The sequence below is a fragment of the Schistosoma haematobium genome (genome assembly GCF_000699445.3).
Source record: "Schistosoma haematobium chromosome Unknown HiC_scaffold_549, whole genome shotgun sequence".
In the NCBI taxonomy this organism is placed as follows: Eukaryota; Metazoa; Platyhelminthes; class Trematoda; order Strigeidida; family Schistosomatidae; genus Schistosoma; species Schistosoma haematobium.
In genome coordinates this window covers 42,989-64,482 of record NW_026137151.1, presented here as the reverse complement: position 1 = coordinate 64,482, position 21,494 = coordinate 42,989, and positions in this window count along the sequence as shown.

Sequence of the window (21,494 nt, the reverse complement as noted above, 5' to 3'; positions counted from 1 at the left end):
CGTTTGTTTTATCAGTTAGAGATTGATTATGTTTAGTAGAATTGGATCGAATGGTTATTATTACTTCATTATAATCTGATGAATAAAATTCTGCTTGGTATAGGTGTAGTGAATCATACTTACTTACTTACTTACGCTTGTTTCCTCTCATAGAGGTGCATAGACTTTCCACCAGCACTCCCCATCCAATCCTCTCTCCTGGGCATTCCTTTCCAGTTGCTATGCATGTTTCCCTTCAGAATTCCAGGTTAGGGCTTGCCTCTTGATGCAGTTTGATTTCCGTAATGTATGTCCTATCCACCTTCAACGTCTTTTGCCAATTTCCTCTTCAGCTGGAAGTTGGTTTGTTCTCTCACACAGTAGGATATTGCGAATGGTATCCGACCAACGGGCATTGAGTATCTTATGTAGACAACTGTTTATAAATACTTGTACATTTTTGATGATGATTGTAGTAGTTATCGAATTTTCAGCTCCATACAGTAGAAATGTCTTGATGTTCGTATTGAAGATTCTGACTTTGATATTGCTTGAGAGTTGTTTTGAGTTCCACATATTCTTCAAATATAGGAATGCAGCCCTTGCTTTACCAATACTCGCCTTTACGTCTGCATCAGATCCTCCAAATTCATCGATTATGCTACGCAGATATATGAATGTTTTGGAACTCTTCCAGAGTTTCTCCATCAAGCGGGATTGGTTTGGTGTTCTCTATACTGAATTTGAGGATCTTGCTCTTTGCTTTGTGTATACTGAGGTCTACTTATGCAGAGGCTGCCGCTACACCAGTTGTCTTCATCTTCATTTGTTCGTATGTAGTGAACCATGCTCGTTTAATTTTATGTCCAACTGAATTAAAATCTACTTGATATTTATCGTCTAAATATTACAAAATCTCAATAGAAGTGGATATTACCGTATAGGTGAAGCAGAACTAACAGAAACCGTATCAAACCAATAAAGACTCAGAGTTGGCTAAAGACTGCTAGTGCCGGTTAACGAATCATTGGTTTAGCACAGGACAAAGTGATAGAAGTCGGTATTCCGATTAGTAATTTTGTCACTTGATATTCGACGGCCCATAGGACATAACAATAATAGTCCGAATTAATCACATAAAGAAACTGGTACATACACATGAATAATGTTGTATGTCAAATAAAATTAAAAGCTTAATAATCAGAAATAAGTATATCTGATGTACAGTGAGAGAAATATTAACACAATGATGCAATACCATATGCACTATAGTGAGATATTGGATGGATGGAGTCAGTCTCCTCGATGTCTGCCTTAGTCAGAATAGCTCAGTGATAATGTCTCAGAGTTAAGTCGTGATAATGCATAATGCAGCTTTGATTTGATTGCCTCAGTATAAAAAATATGTATTATTGATGATTGCAAAATAGCACAAGACTTAGGTGTTGAGTTTGCAGGCGACTACTCTCAAAAACCTAATATTATATCCGTGTTGCCTATTATTTGTACTTAAAACGACGAGGAACTACTACAATTCCACGATGCGAGGTAAGAACATGGAGAACTGATGCAAGTGAATCTTTGTTCATCCTAATTGAAAATACATTCATCACATATTGACTTCTACATACGTTTGATTATTAGTCAGGAAGAAGTCACACATGAAATTCTAACAAAATTGTAGATTGTATTCCATGTTGAACATAGTTCGCGTCCATACAATACAAAAGATTTATTTTAAATAATTTATTTAAACATATAAATATTGGTACAATGAAGCACAAAATACATATGCGCTACACAAGTCACTTGATTTGTGTGTGGGCTGTGATACTGCCCGAATGTCCACCCGGAGCCTTTGACCTACAAGTTATAATACACAAGGCAGTGGAGCAACGTCAGGAGATGTAGTCACACGGTAGCCGGTGACCAACGATTGGTTCATACTCCAATTGTTCCTTCACGATACCGGAGCCTATATGCACCATTGGTTTGGAATCAGGATTTTCCAACTGCTCTAGATGGATCCTCCATTCCATCAACCCGGTTAAAGCACCGGATATTCACTTTTCTTCTCTCAATTTCGTAAGTAACAACGTTGCCGCGAGAATTCAGTGGATAGGACTTCCTGACGGAGGCTGTATATATATATAGTGTGAGAGCATTTTGAGAAGGAGAGCTGACTCTCCCCACTCTCGACTGTATCAGGGCATTAAGGGTTAAATTTTTCTATCACTTTCTATTATGTTCAAATAAATACATGTACAAAGAATTTTGTGTATAAACATATCGTATATAACATCATTATACATATAGGTGTGAATACATTTCCACATACTATTGATTTATTAGATTTCGCATGAATTTTTTTGTTTTTCCTACATTTTTTTGTATCAGTATTCTTTTTGGATACTCCAAAGTGAGGTACGTTGCATAATGATTACCATCCAATAAATAAGCGTGCTTTTGAGCTCGATTGTGACGTGTATATTCAATGATTTTTGTAACGACAAAATATAAACCACATTTTCCCTATTTGTCACACTTTATATGTAACCATATTTATATTCAATATCTATTGTTTATCTGTGACTCGGTGTGGAGCCCCTCAGGTGCTGCTACCGGTCTTAAGCCCGGATAAAGTAGGAGGGTTGGGCAAGGGGTTGACGACTTCATCCCACAGAAAACTAATTCGCTAAAAAAAACGCTAACCAGAAAAAATAATTCAAACCATTTGAACTCTGCCCTGGGAGTTAGAAGGTCTTTATTTAGAAGAGTTATGACGCCTCATGGTAAAAGTCGAGTTCCTTCGGAAGTCAAGAGGATGATGTTTAGTTATATACACTATACACAATACCGCGATTGTTAAAATATAAACGCTATCACCGCCGTCTGTTTTTCTGCTTTATTGACTGTAGCCTTTGATTGAAGATTATAATAGTGTTATGACATCCTTTTAGGCCTTCTCACACTACATTATATAATACTATCGGATTTCATCTTTCTCATTACGTCGTTGGTGTCACCACGTGCACAGGTATCTTTGTTAATTAAGTGAACTCATTTGTGGTTGTTATCTCAGAAAGCAGCTTACAAGTAACGTTCATATTTAATAATAATTGTTATCATTAAGCAATGATGAATAGTGGCTAGCAGCAGAATCCAGGACGCACGTTTCTTCTTATTTGGGACTCGTCAGCTGGATGTACCTGCATCCCATAGCACTACCAAGTGGTTATAAGGACTCAGTAGCTGAGTGATTAACGTGATGGCGTTTGAAGTGAATGGTACTGGGTGTGAGTCACAGAGTGAATATGAACTCTGAGATGCAGGTACATCCAGCTGACGCGTCTCAAATAGGACGAAACACGCGTCCTGGATTCCACTGTTAGCCAATATCCATCATGTTTACAAAAAGCTTGTGAATTAAAGCAATATCGAGGCATACGCACAGTATGCACATAGGTCAATAACAGACTGATCAATTGCAGTCTTAAACCTTAATGGGTTGATTCAGGCTAAACAATACCAAATGAACTGTTACCATTGTATATGTAGTTTGTTACCTTTTGCTTTACTCATAGACATATATTAAAGGTTGTAGTGTTAAACATTTTTGGTATATTATCGATTACATGACATATTGGTACATCTTAAATAAGCTCGGATCCATCACAACTCACACTTAATTCTATTAGATATAGCTACCAAGTGACAAGGTTTCGAACATATCTTAGTTAGTGATTCATTGTCACAATAATTCTATGAACATACTGAATTGAATCTAAAATTTCATGTAGATCAATTTATCGATTTATATTTGGATATTTTCGGGGCAAAGATATATGTATATACCATTCACGGATAACACCTTGGTTAACTAATAAATAATGATTGACTAATTATTCCTATGGTATTTGGTGTACATGGAGTTTCAGGGATTGATTGTACTGTTATGTTGCATACTTGGTTTAAGTTTCATCAGAATAGTAACAGTAGATAACACTTGATATATTTTTAAAGATTGAGCAATTGTATTCATCATTTATCTATGGGCATAAATTATTTATCGTTGAGCCACACCTATGTCCATCCATATTACTTACTTCCTTACTCCTGTTACTTCTCGTGAAAAAGCATAGGCCGCTCACCAGCATTCTCCATCCAACCCCGTCGTGGGCAATCCTTTCCAGCTCTTTCCAGTACTTATTCATCTTTTTCATATCTGCTTGTATTTCCCGACGTAATGTGTTCATTGGCCTTCCTCTTTTCCGCTTCCATTCAGCATTCCAAGTTAGGGCTTGTTTCATCAGGCAGTTTGATGATTTGCGTAATGTATGTTCTATCCATTTCCAACGTCTTTTCCTAATTTCTTATTCAGCTGGAAGTTGGCTTGTTCTCTTCCAGAGTAGGTTGTTGCTGATGGTATCCAGCCAATGGACGTTGAGTTTCTTGCATAGACAGCTATTCATAAGTACTGGTACTTTCTTGATTGTGGTTGATGTTCTCCAAGCTTCAGCTCCGTACAGTAGAACTGACTGCCTTGACGTTGGTATTGAAGATTCTCACCTTGATATTGGTTGAAAGTTGTTTTGAGTTCCATATGTTCTTCAATTGGCCCTTGGTTTACCAATACTCGCCTTTACGTCTGCATCTGAACCTCCTTGTTCATCGATGATGTTTCCCAGGTATGTGAAGGATTCTACATCTTCCAGAGTTCCGCTATCAAGAGTGATTGGATTGCTGTTCTCCATGTTGAATTTGAGGACCTTGGTTTTCCCCTTGTGTGTGCTGGGGCCTACTGATGCAGAGAGTGCTGCTACACAGGCTGTCTTTATCTGCATTTGTTCGTGTGTGTGGGATAGGATGGCTAGATCATCTGCGAAATCCAAATCGTCTAATTGATTGTGAGTTGTCCTTTGTATGTCGTGTTTTCCCTCAGATGTCGAGGTCTTCATAATCCAGTCGACCACCAGGAGAAAGAGGAAGGGAGAGAGTAAACAGCCTTGTCTGACTCCGGTCCTCACTTGGAATGCATCTGTCAGCTGTCCTTCATGAACGACCTTGCACTGTAGTCTGTCATATGAGTTCATGATAATGTTGACAATCTTCTCAGGATCTCCGTAGTGTCGAAGAAGTTTCCATAATGTCCTCCTATCTACACTGTCAAATACCTTTTCATAATCAATGAAGTTGATGTACAGTGACGAGTTCCACTCAACTGATTGTTCGACGATGATACGTAGTGTCGCAGTTTGGTCTGTGCACGACCGATCTTTACGGAATCCAGCTTGTTGATCTCGAAGTTGGGCGACTACTGCATCTCTCATCCTGTTCACCAACACTCTGAGATATGACTGTTCTGATTATCGAATAGGTGATTAATAAGTTAAACATTTTATCCATCAGTTTTCAAAGGAAACATCATTTTGATGTATCCTCCCTTTATAAAAAATATGTCGTAATACTTACCTAAATAGGTTATAGGTATAAACTCTGCAAGTATATATTTGATTTACGGTTATGTAAAGTAAATCATGAATGACTAAATGTATATTCTATCCATAAGGATTTCTGAAATAAGAATTTATTTTCGGTAAAGTTTATAACTATCCCGATGAGAATAATGGATGGTAACTGTCAGAATATATTTATGAACGATTCCTATACGTACATTTTTATCGTATACTTATTAAGTAACTAAACTACTGATATCCGTGTCCGTCTTATTAGAAACTTTATTATACGATTTATCATTCTTGAGTCATACCAAGTCTATCAGTCACTATCTCCTACATTCACAACCACTATTGGTTAAATCTTGTATAAATGTTATTTCCTAATTTATGGTAGGCTGTGGTCTTTTAGGTTAGTATATAAGCCCAGTATGTTTGAAATACATGATTCCTATCACCGAGGCTGAGATTGGTGTTCTGAACTTAACAGGCAAGACTAGACAGGAAGCAGGACCGGTATAGAACTCTAGACAGCTCGTACTTGTTTTATACGTCATTGGTCCAGTCGATAATTCACTGTTCTCTAATTGGCAATGTCATTACGTCACACATGAATAGGATACGGGCCCCAAATAACAACAAAAACGAATCAGTTTATTGTAGATTACACTTAGTTACAAGTTCTTTTCAATTGATTTATAATAATAAACATGATTGTACAGAACAATGTTCACTGTAAATGAGAAAAATATCATCAATTATGATTGAAGCAAACATTACAAGTGAGAATGAAGTGACAATATCTGAATGAGTAATGTGAACTAAAAGACAATTCAGTTGAATAATGTTTGATTGTTTTCATTACACATCATGTATGGAAGCGATAATATTCGTTGATAATTGTTGATGTTGAAAGCTCCATGTGTGACGTTTCAATGTTTGAGGAAGTTATCAGTAATTTCCTTACTCGTTTTTAAGTCACATTCGTGTTAACATACACTATACTTTGCTGGCGTTTACTGGTTATGAGGGAAACATTATTTCATGATTCGTACTGTGATTATTCATCGACAAGTGCTAACGATTCACAGTTGCATTGCTCACATTCCCCGTTTCATCCATTATTTCAACATTCGTCCGTCTATTCGTGAATTAAGCTTTTCAATTAATCTTGGTCTTCTCCATCCATGGTCATAGCCACATAGGCAATTGAAATAGTCTGTAAGCCACAACAATAATTTTGCTCATCACATTGCAATACTATGCTACATATCTGAAGAATATGAAGTCAAATGCAGGTAACACTAAAGAGAAATGATTGGTAATTAAATGATTCCATCCCACTTATCACAGCTTCCACTACAAACAATATGAATCATAAATGGACAGTGTTCATTGTTTTATAAAAGATTTAATTCTATTGTAGTGAACGAGAACACAGGTGGGGACAATCGAATGTACTAAATCACAAAAATAGAGAACATCTTAGTAACATCTGAGATCCATACTTTAAATACTTCATTTGCAAAATGTCAGTCAATCATCTCAGACTTCAGTGTTCCTTCGTTTCCACAACAATCATTATCTGTTGTCGTTCTATTTCCTTCTATCTTCTTAACCTTCTGCTGCCAAACATTTCACTTTCGAGTGATGATACTTACTACTTATATCTATCTACATCAGTAGCATACAGCACACTAATAACTATTCATAGTTGAAGTTAATTTAGGATTAGTATTTATAGAGAGTTTTAGTTCAATCAACTCACATCATCATGAATTACAAACAATTTGTTTTTATCACAGTTTGTTCGCTTCCAGTTCTTAGATGACTCTTCATGAAGAGTACTGTTATCAAGTGCTGGTAATTCTTAACATCACCATAAATCTGTTGATTAGCTGCCTACTGGATGAAATGAGCTTAATAATAGATATCTTCATGACAGTCACTAAGTGGTTAATCGAAAATCAATATCTGCAAGTGTATTTGACATTGATGTTGATCTCATTATTTTTAGTGGATTTAAATGGATAAAAGCAAGTATCTACTGAATTGTTTTTGAGCAACCTCACAAAATGTGTCACTTTGTTCCTCTCATTAACCAGTGTACTTATGACCTTCTGAAACCCAGGACAGAGTTTAAGAGGTTTGAATAATTTTTTCTGGTTAGTGTTTGTTTAGCGAGATAGTTTTCTACAAGATAGGGTCGGTAACCTCATGCCCAACCGTCCTCCTCTACCTGGGCTTTGGATAGGCAGTAGCTCCTGGAGGGCCTTTAGACGGAGTTCATTAACCAGTGTACAAATTAAATATTCAACTACTTCTGCATACTTCTGAATATAGTTCCATTGCTAGACATTTGTGACTTCTTTATTTGGTACATGTTAAATTGACTTGCTTTATCCGACTATTACTCTTAAAAGAACTTTTTATCAGTATCACAACACAATCATCACCAAGTGTGTATTTGTGTCTTTATATTTATAGTCAGTAAACAGAAATTATTATTAACAAAACAGTTAAAAGAGAACTTACTTCGTAGCAAAATGGACAAGGTTGTTGGGGCTTCTTATCTATCAACTTCTTAAATGGGAGTGATGATTGAATATGATTTTAACAAACTTTCTATATCTGATTAACATCGAAACAGTATCGTTTTGATTAGTTGTGTATAAAATTTCGAATAAAATGTCAAATCATTTCGGTACTGATGGAACAGTTAATCTTTCTGCACAACTGACTAACCAATAGTTACATAGGTGTATTGTCAGCAGATATCTTATTCAATGACTTAGACTGAAATGACAACAAAATACATGGAGTAACTATCCTGTTTATAACTAAAATTGACACGACCCCTTATAAAACTGTTTTAACAGAATGACGATTTGTGGAGATTGTAATAATTTTATTATAGGTGAATTTATGAGTCGATCTAAACTAAACCACCATTGAAAATCTGGAAGCATTGAACGACCGTTTTGTTCTGTTATGGGATTCTTAAGCAGTGCGGATCTATGAACTCGACAGAAACCGAAAATAAACACTTTTACTGCTTTTCTATATTGTGTTTTTGTGAGATGAAAGATAAAGCGTAGATGAACTGTACAAAAGAAGATCGACAACAAAACATCTAAATTTGGAAGAATACAAGGTAACTAAACAATTTTCAACCATAATCTAAATTCAATGAACTCTTCTCAGACGAAGCCATGGTACAATGTTGGGAAGGAAACAAAATTCGTTACACTTAGATAGCGTCCTAAAACTCTAAATATACTGCTTTATACTACTTTATCATTACTTGTAAGCTGTAGTCAATGAGATTTATTTGGGATGTTCCAAAATTTATTTATTTAAACACATAAACATTCGTACAAAGAAGCACAGAATACGTATGCGCTACACAAATCACTTGATTTGTGTGTGGACTGTAATACTGCCCAGGTGCCCGTGAGTATGCAGTGAGTAGGACTTCCTTGGCAGTGGTTGTATGCACGTGACCGTGTGAGAGCATTTGGAGAGGGAGAGCTGACTCTCCTCACTCTCGACTTTACCAGGGTATTTGTGGACGGATATCCCAAAAACAAGTAATTCACTATTGTTATACTTATGAAATTTCCATCTACTTAATATTCATCGCTTCTATAATCATATCAATGAATAAACCAATAAAACTTTGTATTATGATGGATTGTTCAACTTTGAAAGTTTATTTTCAGTAAATTCATATCATTTGAAATCAGTCAATTTGGTTCCATTGATGATGAGTAGACTTTCAAATTACAGAATACTATGTTTGGCGATGGAGAAGTGAATAACTAGGTAAAATTAACTATAAAGAATATAATAATGAGATCACTTATTTCTTACTGTATATCCTCCATAATGTTGACAGTTATTTGTGTGTCTAATTACATGAAGCTGTGAATAGATAAATAAATCTATTAAATTCAGATATCTAGAACAAGGTATTACTGTGATGTGCTACTGATGTTGACAGATATAAGTAGTAGGTATCAACAATTAAAAATGAAATGCCTGGAGGCAGAAGGTTACGAGGATCGAACGAAATAGAACTTACTTAAACATGCATTTTGGCACAAACTGATATTAATTAGGAGAATTCAGCAAAGGAAGTTTTCTCTTTTTTTGGATGAATTCATTTACTTAAGCTGTACATTCATATTCATAGTTATATGGAAAAAATATGTGTCTGTAGAAGGATAGAGAAAGTTACATCGCTCCAAAGGAGTCTTCTTTTAAAATAATCTACACAGTCAAATAAATTAGGTTGATTGGAGATCGAATCAAAATTTTATGCATTGCTGAGACATTGGCAATACACCAACTTTGCGTGCAAAAACGATTTGTTCAACCTCTCATCCTTCCTTGGCCATAATTCCCTTTTATAGTATGTTTTGAGTTTCTCATTATTATTATTATTGATTGATTGTTTTGTCATTCTCTAAACTGTAATCAGCCATTATTATTGCCCTTGAACAAGTTTCTTTGATTATCATCCAGTTCTTATGATTATGACCTTTATGTTCTACGGATTTCTTCTTCGTATTTGTCAATTAGACAATTGGATTAACCCGTTAATTACTTCCAGCCTTCCATTCTTCTCTTACCTCTTGATTATTATTACGTAACCTCATTTGATAACAAGAGTCTCCAATCAATTTATGATGTAACCTTCTCTATCCTTCTATAGACACATATATACCTATAAATACGTATGCACACTAAATTAAATGGTTTTAACGAGAAGACAAAACTTCCTTTACTGAATACTCTTTGTCTATATCCAGTGACACAATGGGTTATTTGAGTTATCTGATACCAATTAGTAAACTCCTACAGATCAACCATATAATGTAGTTATATTTACCCGTTAATTATCATCCACAAGAGATAAAAAGCGTTCATTATCATTTAGTAGTGAACAATATTCTTAAACAATATTGTGGCGTAACCTTCTTCCTACTAATTTTACATAAAGCACTCTGTACTTGTAGAAATCAATCACATCAATTATCCGTGACAAACAAATTAACCTACACTTCCCTCTTTAAATCAACATAATATATAGTTACTTTCAATGGAGCATAGGCCGCCGACTAGCATTCTCCGACCCACTCTGTCCTAGGCTTTCCTTTCTAGTTCTATCAAGTTGGTGTTCATTCTTCTCATGTCTCGAAGGACAGAAATTTGATAGAACTAGAGAGGAAGGTTCAGGACAGAGTGGGTTGGAGAATGTTGGTCTCCGGCCCATGTTCATTTGGGAATTCAAACTTGTGTTACTATGAAGAAATACTTTATATTAAGTCACGAAACGTCATCAGAAATACAATTTTTCCACTTATTATGATACAACAATAAAATATATTTATTATTAAACATTATGTTTTACATTCATCAACGTGTAATCAGAAAACACCAATAGCTAAACTTACATCTATAGTTTCATCGTCATACTAATAGTATTAGAAACGTAGATCATGGTAAGAAGGATATAATGTGAGAAAGAACTCATCGAATTACCCTCTCATAAACAAATTCTGATTAATTAACACTTCACATTTATGATGACCCCAAGACCAGTGAAATAATTTAACATGGATTGATTGAAGTTAGACATTGACAGTGTTGGATGCCAGCTCACTGGTCTAGAGATTTAAGTGTTCGCGCGAGACTAATATGTCCTGGGTTCGAACCTCGCGAGGCGGGAACGTGGATGTGAACCACTGAGGAGTCCTATACTAGGAGTGAGACGACCATTCAGTGATTTCAGGTTTCTCATGGTGATTTAGCTTCAGTTGACTCATGAATTCAATTATTAAATTAGTACAACCTCCACAAACCCCTCTCTGATTAACATAATGACAGAGCAATCATCGAGTAATATGATTTTTCTAAATAAACATCCATTTTATGCGAAGGTGGACGGTGGCTAGGAGTGGAAATCAGTTTGACGTGAGTCTCGTCCAATTTGAGACTCCCCAGCCGGGCGGGCCTGCGTCCCAGAGCTGACGTTCACTCCAGGACTCGAACTCAGTATCGTCCGCTCCAAATGTTATCGCGTTACCCAGTTGGCTACTGAGTCCTGATGGCCACATGTTTGTGAAATGGGGAGAACTTTAAATTTACTTGGTGTAGTTTATTGTATCGTCCCATTTTTATTTAAGACTGCAATTGATCAATCTCTTAATAGCGTATGTGCATCTTGAGCGTATTGCTTTGATATAGCCTTAATTCACAAGCATTATATGCAAAGATGGATAGTGCTAGGTTAGTGTACGGGGGATTTCGCATTTGATGAAGTCAATCACTTTTGAATTCTTTAAAATAAAACAAGACCAAATAACTATGCAGTTTTCTGTCATAACGTTTCATTTAGCAAATATCCAAATAACAACACTGATAATTAAACATACTTCTAAGATATCTTCGTAATACTGAAGGAAAAATAATAATGATCAAATTTGATCTCATGAATTATCAGGGACGTAGATTAAAGTAAGAAGCATAGAATGTGAGAAAGAATTTATGTCTCGTCAAATATCACTTGACCGAATGTTCAATCAGAACACCAACTTATATGACCTTGGCCCTGTGCCAAACCAATGACGCATAAACCAAACACGAGCAGACTAGATTCAACTTTGAATCTTTATTGATTCTTCTTGCCTGGCCCTGCCCGTTGAGTCAAGAACATAATCTTAGCTTTTATTGTATGAATCATGTAATTCACGCATACACAGTTTGTATACAGACAAATGAGACCGAGACATATCGCAAAATAAAAGTAACAAATATACTAGATCAATCAAGTCAGAAGTGTCTATAACTAACCAATCAAATCGCTGCTTAAACGCCCATCACGTCAATCTGGTCTGATTTGTCTGTAGACTATCCCTGTTGAGTGTGGTCCACCAATCGGAGGATATTGTAGATCACCAACGTAGATGATCTATGTCGAATGATTGGAGGCCTACTCGAGTTAGACGGGAATGGTGTGACGAACAAGCTAACGTCGAAATCACACCTCGTGGTCATCACCTTACGTGGACTACCTCATTGACGTATCAAGGTACTATAGATGCTTTGAAGACTGTACAACACAGAGGACTTTATTACAGAAATAAATCAGTTAAAGTAGATACGAGCGAAAGTAAGACTACCGCCGCAAGGGTCAGTCCATGGCGTACGATTAACTGATGTGCGTTTATTGTCCTTGACCCTGACGAAGATCAATGATTTGTTCGGCATTCTGTGACCCAACTGCCGGATGATTTGCTAGGGCTCAGTGATATTTCACCGGCCCTACAACATTATTGTTCTATTATATTGATGCAACAGCAACTCATATTTTTTTTATTTATTTCGATATGATACGCAATACTGGTGAGTATGTTGTGCGTTTCACTTGATGACTGTAAATCCTTTAATTATTGTACTAATAGAATTGTTATTTTTACGTTTAGAAACTGATCAAGTTTAAAGCCACGTTGTCCTTGTTCTGACTATAGCTTAATTCACATAGACTCTGGGGTTCTCCAGTATCGCATTAACATTTCCGTTAGAAAATCTGTAGGACAAATTAAATCCTATAAATGACTGTGAGCATGAGAAACTGTAATTGATAAATCGGTAGAAAGTTAGGAATGGTGAGTCGTGCCGCAATCGTTAATAAGCCAAATGCAAGATACCTAATAATTATCCAATAAGAATATATGTAATAACAGTCCATAACATTGTGGTTTAATGATGAACACTTTATTATTGAAGTAACGATGTGGGTAAACTAATGTATAGCTTTCTTTCGACCTTCAGTGAGATCATCACATAGCTTTTAGTTAGTTTTTATATTTTGTTGATCAAGTTGTTCAGTTCTCCTCTAAACATATCCTGGTGTCATTGGATAGTGGTTGGGAGATTGGGAATAATGTTCTTGAATCCTTCAGTTAACTGAATATTTTGTTACATTATCTGTAAACTATTCATTTAGAGACAATCGTATAGTAGAAACTTACATTCGATTTGTTACACTAAAAGCATATCATGAATGCAAATGTTAATGTTAACTGTATGTCAGAAATGAAATTTTAATCGTTTAGCGACGAACATGAGCACAACACAACTCATGTATAATTATAAACGTAGGTAAGTTACTATTTTCACCGGATACCAAGTAATACATATTGTGTGTTAGGCAGGAATGTTTAATCTCACAATTTCTTTTCAACTTTGCCATCGATGACCTTCTGAAAACAGCTCTGATGGATGTAGGTAATGGTAGCGTGAATCTGTTACCTGGAGAAAGACTGTTCGACTTTGAGTATGTGGATGATATTGGCTTACTGTGGGATGATACTCAAACCATGAAATTCTCACTTGATCAGTTGGAAAACAGTGTCCGTAGGTATGGCATTTACTTTGAACCTTCTAATACAATGTATTTTCACGAGAACGTCAGGACTCTGAATGTGCACTCACTCTTGGTAGTGAGCAGATATAATTAATCGAGAAGTTCGTGTATCTAGGAATCTGTGTAAGTGCTGATGGTTGCATGAATGATGAGATCAATCTATGTATAATGAAAATTAGAGGAGTTACTGCTAACCTGAATTATCTTTAGCACTTTTGTGATGTTAGTCTGAATGTAAAATGTTTATAATGTGTCAGTAAAAGCAGTTTTTATCTATGTTTGTGAAGCCTGCCCTCTCTGAGTCGGGGATGATAGTTTACTTAGTGTTCGATCATCGTTGTCTTCCAAGGACTGCTACGATTTAGTGGCAACACTATGCTAGTAATGCAGAGGTTCGGTAAGGTGTGTTCGGACACAGTTACGATAATTCAGTCGATGTCACCATCCTAATGCACCGACTTCGTTGGTTTGGACATGAACTACGAATGTTATCATCATAAATTCCACACTGTTCAGTGTTTGCGAACTCTGGGACTGGGTGGAAAAATGAAAGTGAATCTGTGTATAAAATCATATCATGACATGACAAAAGCTATAAAGGATACTGATTAGTCGGTACTCAACAACTCCCTCGTTCGGGTTGTAGAGATAGTGTTACTCAGTAGCTTGTGACTTTATCAGACATACTCAGTACTCTTTGGTGTTTGAATGAACTGATGATTCGTTTTTACTTGTTGAATGCTTGATTTCAAATTTCAAATACAGTTCATTCTTTCGTGCTTATCTTGTACTTTTTGATCCAATTGCGTTATTTCTGGGGTTCCTTGTTTGTACTGTAATTCAAATACTCCTAATTATCACTCACTCCTTTAATGAATCCTCATTGATGAGAACTTTTACCATGTTATTATGTGATGATATAAATTATGTACACTTGTTTTTTAATGCTTGATACTATTATGTTTAAGTTGTAAGCAGATGATAAGAATTCAAGGAAAGAAATGTATTCACGTTATTCTGCTACGTTTACTGTTTTTTCATTACTTATGTTTATAAAATAGTTCGATGATCATATAGATCCAAGGAAATTATTCACTCTACACAGAAAATGAATATTTACATGTTATCACTAGAAATTGACGGATACTTCGTAAGACACTATTAGCATCAAACTACTGTGGGAGAGAACGAACCAGATTCCAAAGAAGGAAGAAATCAGTAAGAAAAACTGGAAGTGAATAGGACATACATACGTCACTGCGTCACAAGTCAAGTCCTCACATGTATTCCTCAGAGCCAAAGGCGAAGAGGAAAACCAAAGGACAAATTACGTTGAAAAATGGAGATACACGTGAGAAGAATGAATAAGAATTGGAGGGAACTAGAAAGGAAGGCTCATGATAGGGTGGGTATGAGAATACTGGTCGTTGAACTGCGCTCCATGGGGATCAACAGGTCTAAGTTAGTGATTGAAAACTGACAGTTTTAATAGGTTTCACTTGAATGAATTAGTTCCTGTATTTGTGAACTCAGTGTAGCGTCATCAGTGTACCGTCAAAAAGGATCTGAGAGGTACTTACGTAGGTGATTTGACCACCAAACTAAAAACATAATACATAATGTTGACAAAAGCATGTAAGTAAAAGTGCTCCTATTAATCAAAATCTGACCATCTCTTTTATTATTTTCATTATGAATACCTAAGCTTAGATCCAGATATCTTATATGAATGATAATGTCGATGAAACATTTCTTATTATATTGTTCACAAATGAGTTATTAAAATAGGAAAAATAAATCAATAACGGAAAGTGACATTACCTTTGATTGTGACTTTGAGAAAAGACCTTGTTGTATTGTGGAGGTCCTAAATCATATGGTTGTGGATAGATATCCAAAGTCATGCAAACTCCTGTTAGGTGTTATCTCATCAGATACCAACCATCCCTTTCACTCATATATTTCTCCTTGTATATCTTCTGGTAAAACGAGACGTAATTACATTCAAATCCATGCACGCAAGCAAAAGTATAAAATTTCTGTAATACCCTACCTAGCAAATATACTCCGTGACGAATAAGTTGTTGGACTTAACCTTGTCAATAACCTACATTCCTAAACATGTATCTAATGAAGACTTCTTTATTGATTATATTTTGAAGTTTTACGCAAAGTGAGTGAGAAATGTATGTGGCCTTGTAATTTTATTACTACATAATGCATGAATATATTATTGTTATTACTATTATTAGTGGCTTTTAGTATTATATGTTTGGTATAATATAGAATTTTCAGCACAAAGTATTTCAACAAGTTTTCTTTTCTTAATTGTTGATCGATCCTTGAGATAAATATTGGATGGTCGTCAGTTAAACGTTAGCAGAAGTTCAGGAATCCGCATCTGAATTATATACATTCTCTTCACCTCATATTGCTAGCGATCACGATGTCTCTGACTGGGCATTTTCAAGTTATACAGTGAAAGGTCATAAACCTTTTCATAAACACACCTGAATAGTTTATATTACCAATAAGCGAAATGATGTGTTAAAACAAACAGGGAAACTTATTGAACTATCTAAATGGCAGGAATAGGTAGCCCGTATGTTTAGGCAGGCCGTCAGCATAAATAAACTCATTACCAAGATATAATTTGATCATAATCATTTCTTAAAATGAACATTAAGTTGTATGGTGGTACACCCGATATAGCTATCTCCATAGGAAATATTTTATTTCTAATTGTTCATATAGACACAAAATTGTAATCACTTACAGTACTAGCGGGACATGTACACTAAGTTTTGGTTATTTGAAATAATCATAAAATGAAAATGAAAGTTTATTAATTTGTGAAGTATTCAAAATGAAAGTCATTTGAATGTGTGATCATAATGAAACATCAATATTACCCTATATCCTCCTATTTTATGAACTTAAGAATAAAGATAACGAAATCGATTAGTATACGTAAAACAAGTGTTTTCTTCAGCAATGTGTTCTTCAAAAACTCCAAATTATATGGAGAATAGTAGTGCATGCGATCTTCTTTATTCACTACTTAGTTACGCCTGTTACCTCTCGTGAAAGAGCGTAGGCCGCTCACAAGCATTTTCCATCCAACACTGTCTTGGACAATCCTTTCCAGCTCCTTCCAGAAGAAAGAGGAACGGAAAGATTAGACAGCCTTGTCTGATTCCGGTTCTTACTTGGAATGCATGCGATCTTCAGCAACCATCCATTCGACTTTCAAAATATCAAAATAATACGAAAAAAACGTTTCAACTATGAAGTTCAACTTAAGCTGAAGTTTTCCATGTATTGCTGAATAGGAAAGATGTTATTACTTTCCATCTGACTTGAAGTATCTCTTCGAGTTATCATGTCTGATTCTATCTACAAATCACAATGTTATCCTATACACATGTTCAACTCTATCTTTTACATTACAAATGTCATATATTCCACAGCCGTTAACACACACACAAATGTACAAGGATGTTTCCTCATCTTCACCGGAGTAAAATGACAGTGGCTTCGTCCGACTTGTTTCTTAGTTGCTTTATTCCTGTGTACCACTTAGACATAGTTAGTTTATTTATTCTCTGAAGAAGCTGCTTACACAGTCACGAAAAGACAGGGAATTTAACTTTTCATCTCATTGAGATATTACAAATACATTATTTGTTTATTGGTAACAATCGTACACAATACTGAGTTTATTTGGAATTAACAGGTCAACTCTTCATAATGATATCTAAACTTGTTAGTTTTGTTGGTTGATTTATAATAACCGGTCGTTAACTTATATATAGTGAAAACGTGGGGTAACACTGGGGTGTTGCGTCATTCAGGTAAGTTGCTGAATTCACCCAAGAAGTCATAATCAAGTCTCTCCTATCCATCTGTGCGCAAGGTAAATTTAAAACACTGAAATCATATCAGAAGGGGTTTTTGTGAATATTATAGTAATTTCAATAGTTGAGATCATGAGTCAATTGTGAGGTAGTAACTCACTGAAGACATTGGTGGATGTGTCGCTTGATTTCGTGGATTAGTTGCAGTTAGATATTGATGTCGTTCGATGCTGGTTCAGTGGTCTAGTAGTTAAGCGCTCGAGCAGGATTGTGGATGCGCACTGCTGAGGAGTCCCACAATAGGACGTAACGGCTGTCCAGTACTTCCAGGTTTTCCATGGTGGTCTAGCTTCAACCGACTCATCATCTCAACTATTGAAATAACTGAAATCATATTTATTTTTATCATATAGAGCATGATAATTGCACATTTTAGGAAATGAATACTGGAATATACATATGATATAACTGTTCTATAGTTTATCTATCATAATCTCATTATAAATATTTGGGTATCAACTTACCAAGTAATCTTTTTCTTTTTTCTGCGCATTACGTCGTGGTTATTACATTATGCTTCTGAATGAGTTATGTAAATGAAATCTTATTGTTTATAGTGAAATGAAATTGTCAATTTTACTGAAACTTTGTGTATAAGGAAACAATAGTAATTTTGATTTATCCTTTCTTATTTTGAGCAGTAAGTTGGATGCATCTACTTTATTGAGTATACAATAGAACAACCTTTTCGTCCAATAAGATTTAAGTAAATTTCATAATTCTGAGTTTGAGTTTATCACAGTTATCAGTATAGGGTGTTTGTGATGAATGTCAAATTTACCTAAGATCATGAACCGACAACAACATGGTTTGATAAATAGTCATCAGATTGATGTATTACGGTAAGTGGCAGAACTCTGAGTAACAATAGTGTTTGGGTCTGTAATGTTACTTTATAAAGCTTGATCTCATGAAACTCACAAGGTATGATCAGTGTTAACATCACATCCATCAATGAACACGATGCATTTGGAACATTGATGATCCTCTACTTTATTACATTTCCAATTGCGAATGCATAGAGAACTAAGTGGTTTTATATTCCACGATTAGAATTCACAATTTTTCTGAGGAAAACCATATTAAATAGAGTTTAACATTGTAACATCATGCATGAAGTGTTAGATACACCGGAACATTGATGGGGCAATTTTCACCATTCCACATAGCTTATAATATTTATGGCTTGTTATGTTCATTTCTTTAAATAAGTAAATTTTATAAATATCTTATGTTCGAATCTCGCTAGGTGGGATCATGGATGAGCACCGCCGATGAGTCCCATAGTGTGTCGAGACAGCCGTCCATTGCTTTCAAGTTTTTCATTAAGCTATAGCTTCAATTAACTCATGATCTCAACCATCAAAATGTCTTATGTCTTTTAAACAAAAATATCACATTCTCTTCGCAGTTTAACTTAGCAGAAATAACTATGCAATAACTTACTTTTTGAGTAGAGCTACACTGAATTGTAATATCCACACAAATAATTCCATTAGTCATATATTCTAAATGAAATTTTCTTGTCTAGGAAACAACCTAAGACAAAATTTGTTTGATTCTTTGCGTATGGTAAAACTTTAAAACTGTACTTTCTCTTCCTTCATTATAGGGAATAAGGTGTCAGTGGTAATGAATTCAGTTCTTTCATGTCAATCAAGCATTTTTTGCATCAGTCCTAGAAAAGATTCGGTTCTTATAGAATAATTTCCTATAAACCAACGTAAACTGTTGAAATGCAAAGATAAAAATGAGAAGTATTGGCATCTGAAAACGTTGATAAATACAATCGGTGAGACTATAATTTATGGACGACCTATGGGTGACGCTAAAGTGACCTTGAAAATGTCCACCTCATAACTAGCACCAAATGAGGGTTAGGAATTAGATTTAGAGTTTTCATCACGAACTGAAATCATCTATAATGCCAAGACTTAATTTAGTCGATTGTATGAATGAATTTCTTGCCAGAACCCCAGAATCGTTATCTTGTATCTGATTGGTTCGTCCATAAATTATAGTCTCACAATACAGTCGTCTACTTTAATAGCATTTTGTATTCATCTGTGGTCCCATTAACTCTAAAACACTGTTACAATACATATTTCCATCCCGTGACGGGTATTAAATTCGAATTTTTGGAAGTGAATATATTCAACGACATCGTTTGTATTTCTATTAGTTTATCCTAATCTTAATAATCTCATATAATGTTAATCATTGTATCGTACTGTATCAGGTTGTGAAAATGTCATCAGAACTTACTTCATTAAAAGTTTTGGTAAACTATAAAATACATATTTCATTACATTCTTCTTATTTCGGTATTTAAAACGAAATTCAAGCAAATATGTGGTGAAAATGCCGTTTGAACTACTACTGTGGTATGTGCTACTTATATCGAAATTAGTAATGTATAACGCTAGTCAGATAAAGAATGTCTGGATGCAGAAGATTCATAAAGTTCAAGAAGGGAAGAACAGTAACAGAAAGCGATTGGTATGGAAATGTAGGAACAGTAAAGTATAAGACAATTAACGAAGATTTTTTTTCAAACGAAGCATTAGAGTATGGTTTTTCTGTTTTATCATGTAACTCTATAATGTTGTGCTTAAAATGATCGATTGTCCTCACCTGTGTTCTCTTTCACTACACTATGATCCTTTTCCTCTATTTAGTGTACATTTCGAGACTATTTTCGTTCTCCCTATTTAAGTGTTAGTAAGGTAGGGATGATATAATTAAGTCACATGTACAATTCCGAGAAATTTCGCTGGTTCAGGGTTCCTAAAGTTGGATATTTCAATCTATACAAAAAACAATTATAATCGATTATTTCTCAACATTCACTTACACATGAACATAATTCCTTCGTTTCATTGAACACAAACCAAGTTACATTTGACTGAAAGGAATTATTGAATGGAAATACAGAGCTGAGAATCCATTTACTCAATTGAATTTAGAAAATGATTAACTGATGTAGTTTTTAGCCAGAAGGACATACTTCTCTCGTTGAAGTACGAATAAGCCAATCTATGTCTCCCTAAGAAACAAAAAGTATCAAAATGAATACATAAATTAAAGAATTGAGTATTTTGGATTAGACACTTGATCCATTGCTTTTAAAGATATCAACAAAATGTATATTATATACCGCTAGCGATTCCACTATACTTGAATAATTAGGTAATGATGAATAGAACAAGCTGTGACAATCATCAGAGTTATATGATACTTGGATACGATCTGCACTAAGAAGGAGCTGACATTGGTCATCATCCAGTGAACAATCAATTGTAAATATATACCAATCCTACAGCAGATCATTCGTGGCCCGGGCAGCGTCTCTAACTGTGAAGCTGGGTGATACGGGATCGAATCCATTAGGGAATATCAGTTCCCTCAAGATTACATGTACATCTTACTGGTAGGTGCCAAATATCACGACTTGCTGATGAGTGCCAAATATCACGAAATCTACGTCCAGGGTTTCCTATTGATTACCCATAATGTATTGTATTATTTAAAATAATTCAAATTGAAATATTGGAACATTGATTCTTTCATTGAACTATAACTTACATTCCATCTCCCACTTCCTATAGATAACGGTGAAGCAATTTTATCAAACTGATTACTTTAACATGTACAATATTGACAAGGTAGTGTATTATGTAGAAGAAAAGGAATTTAAGTTTAGGGTTC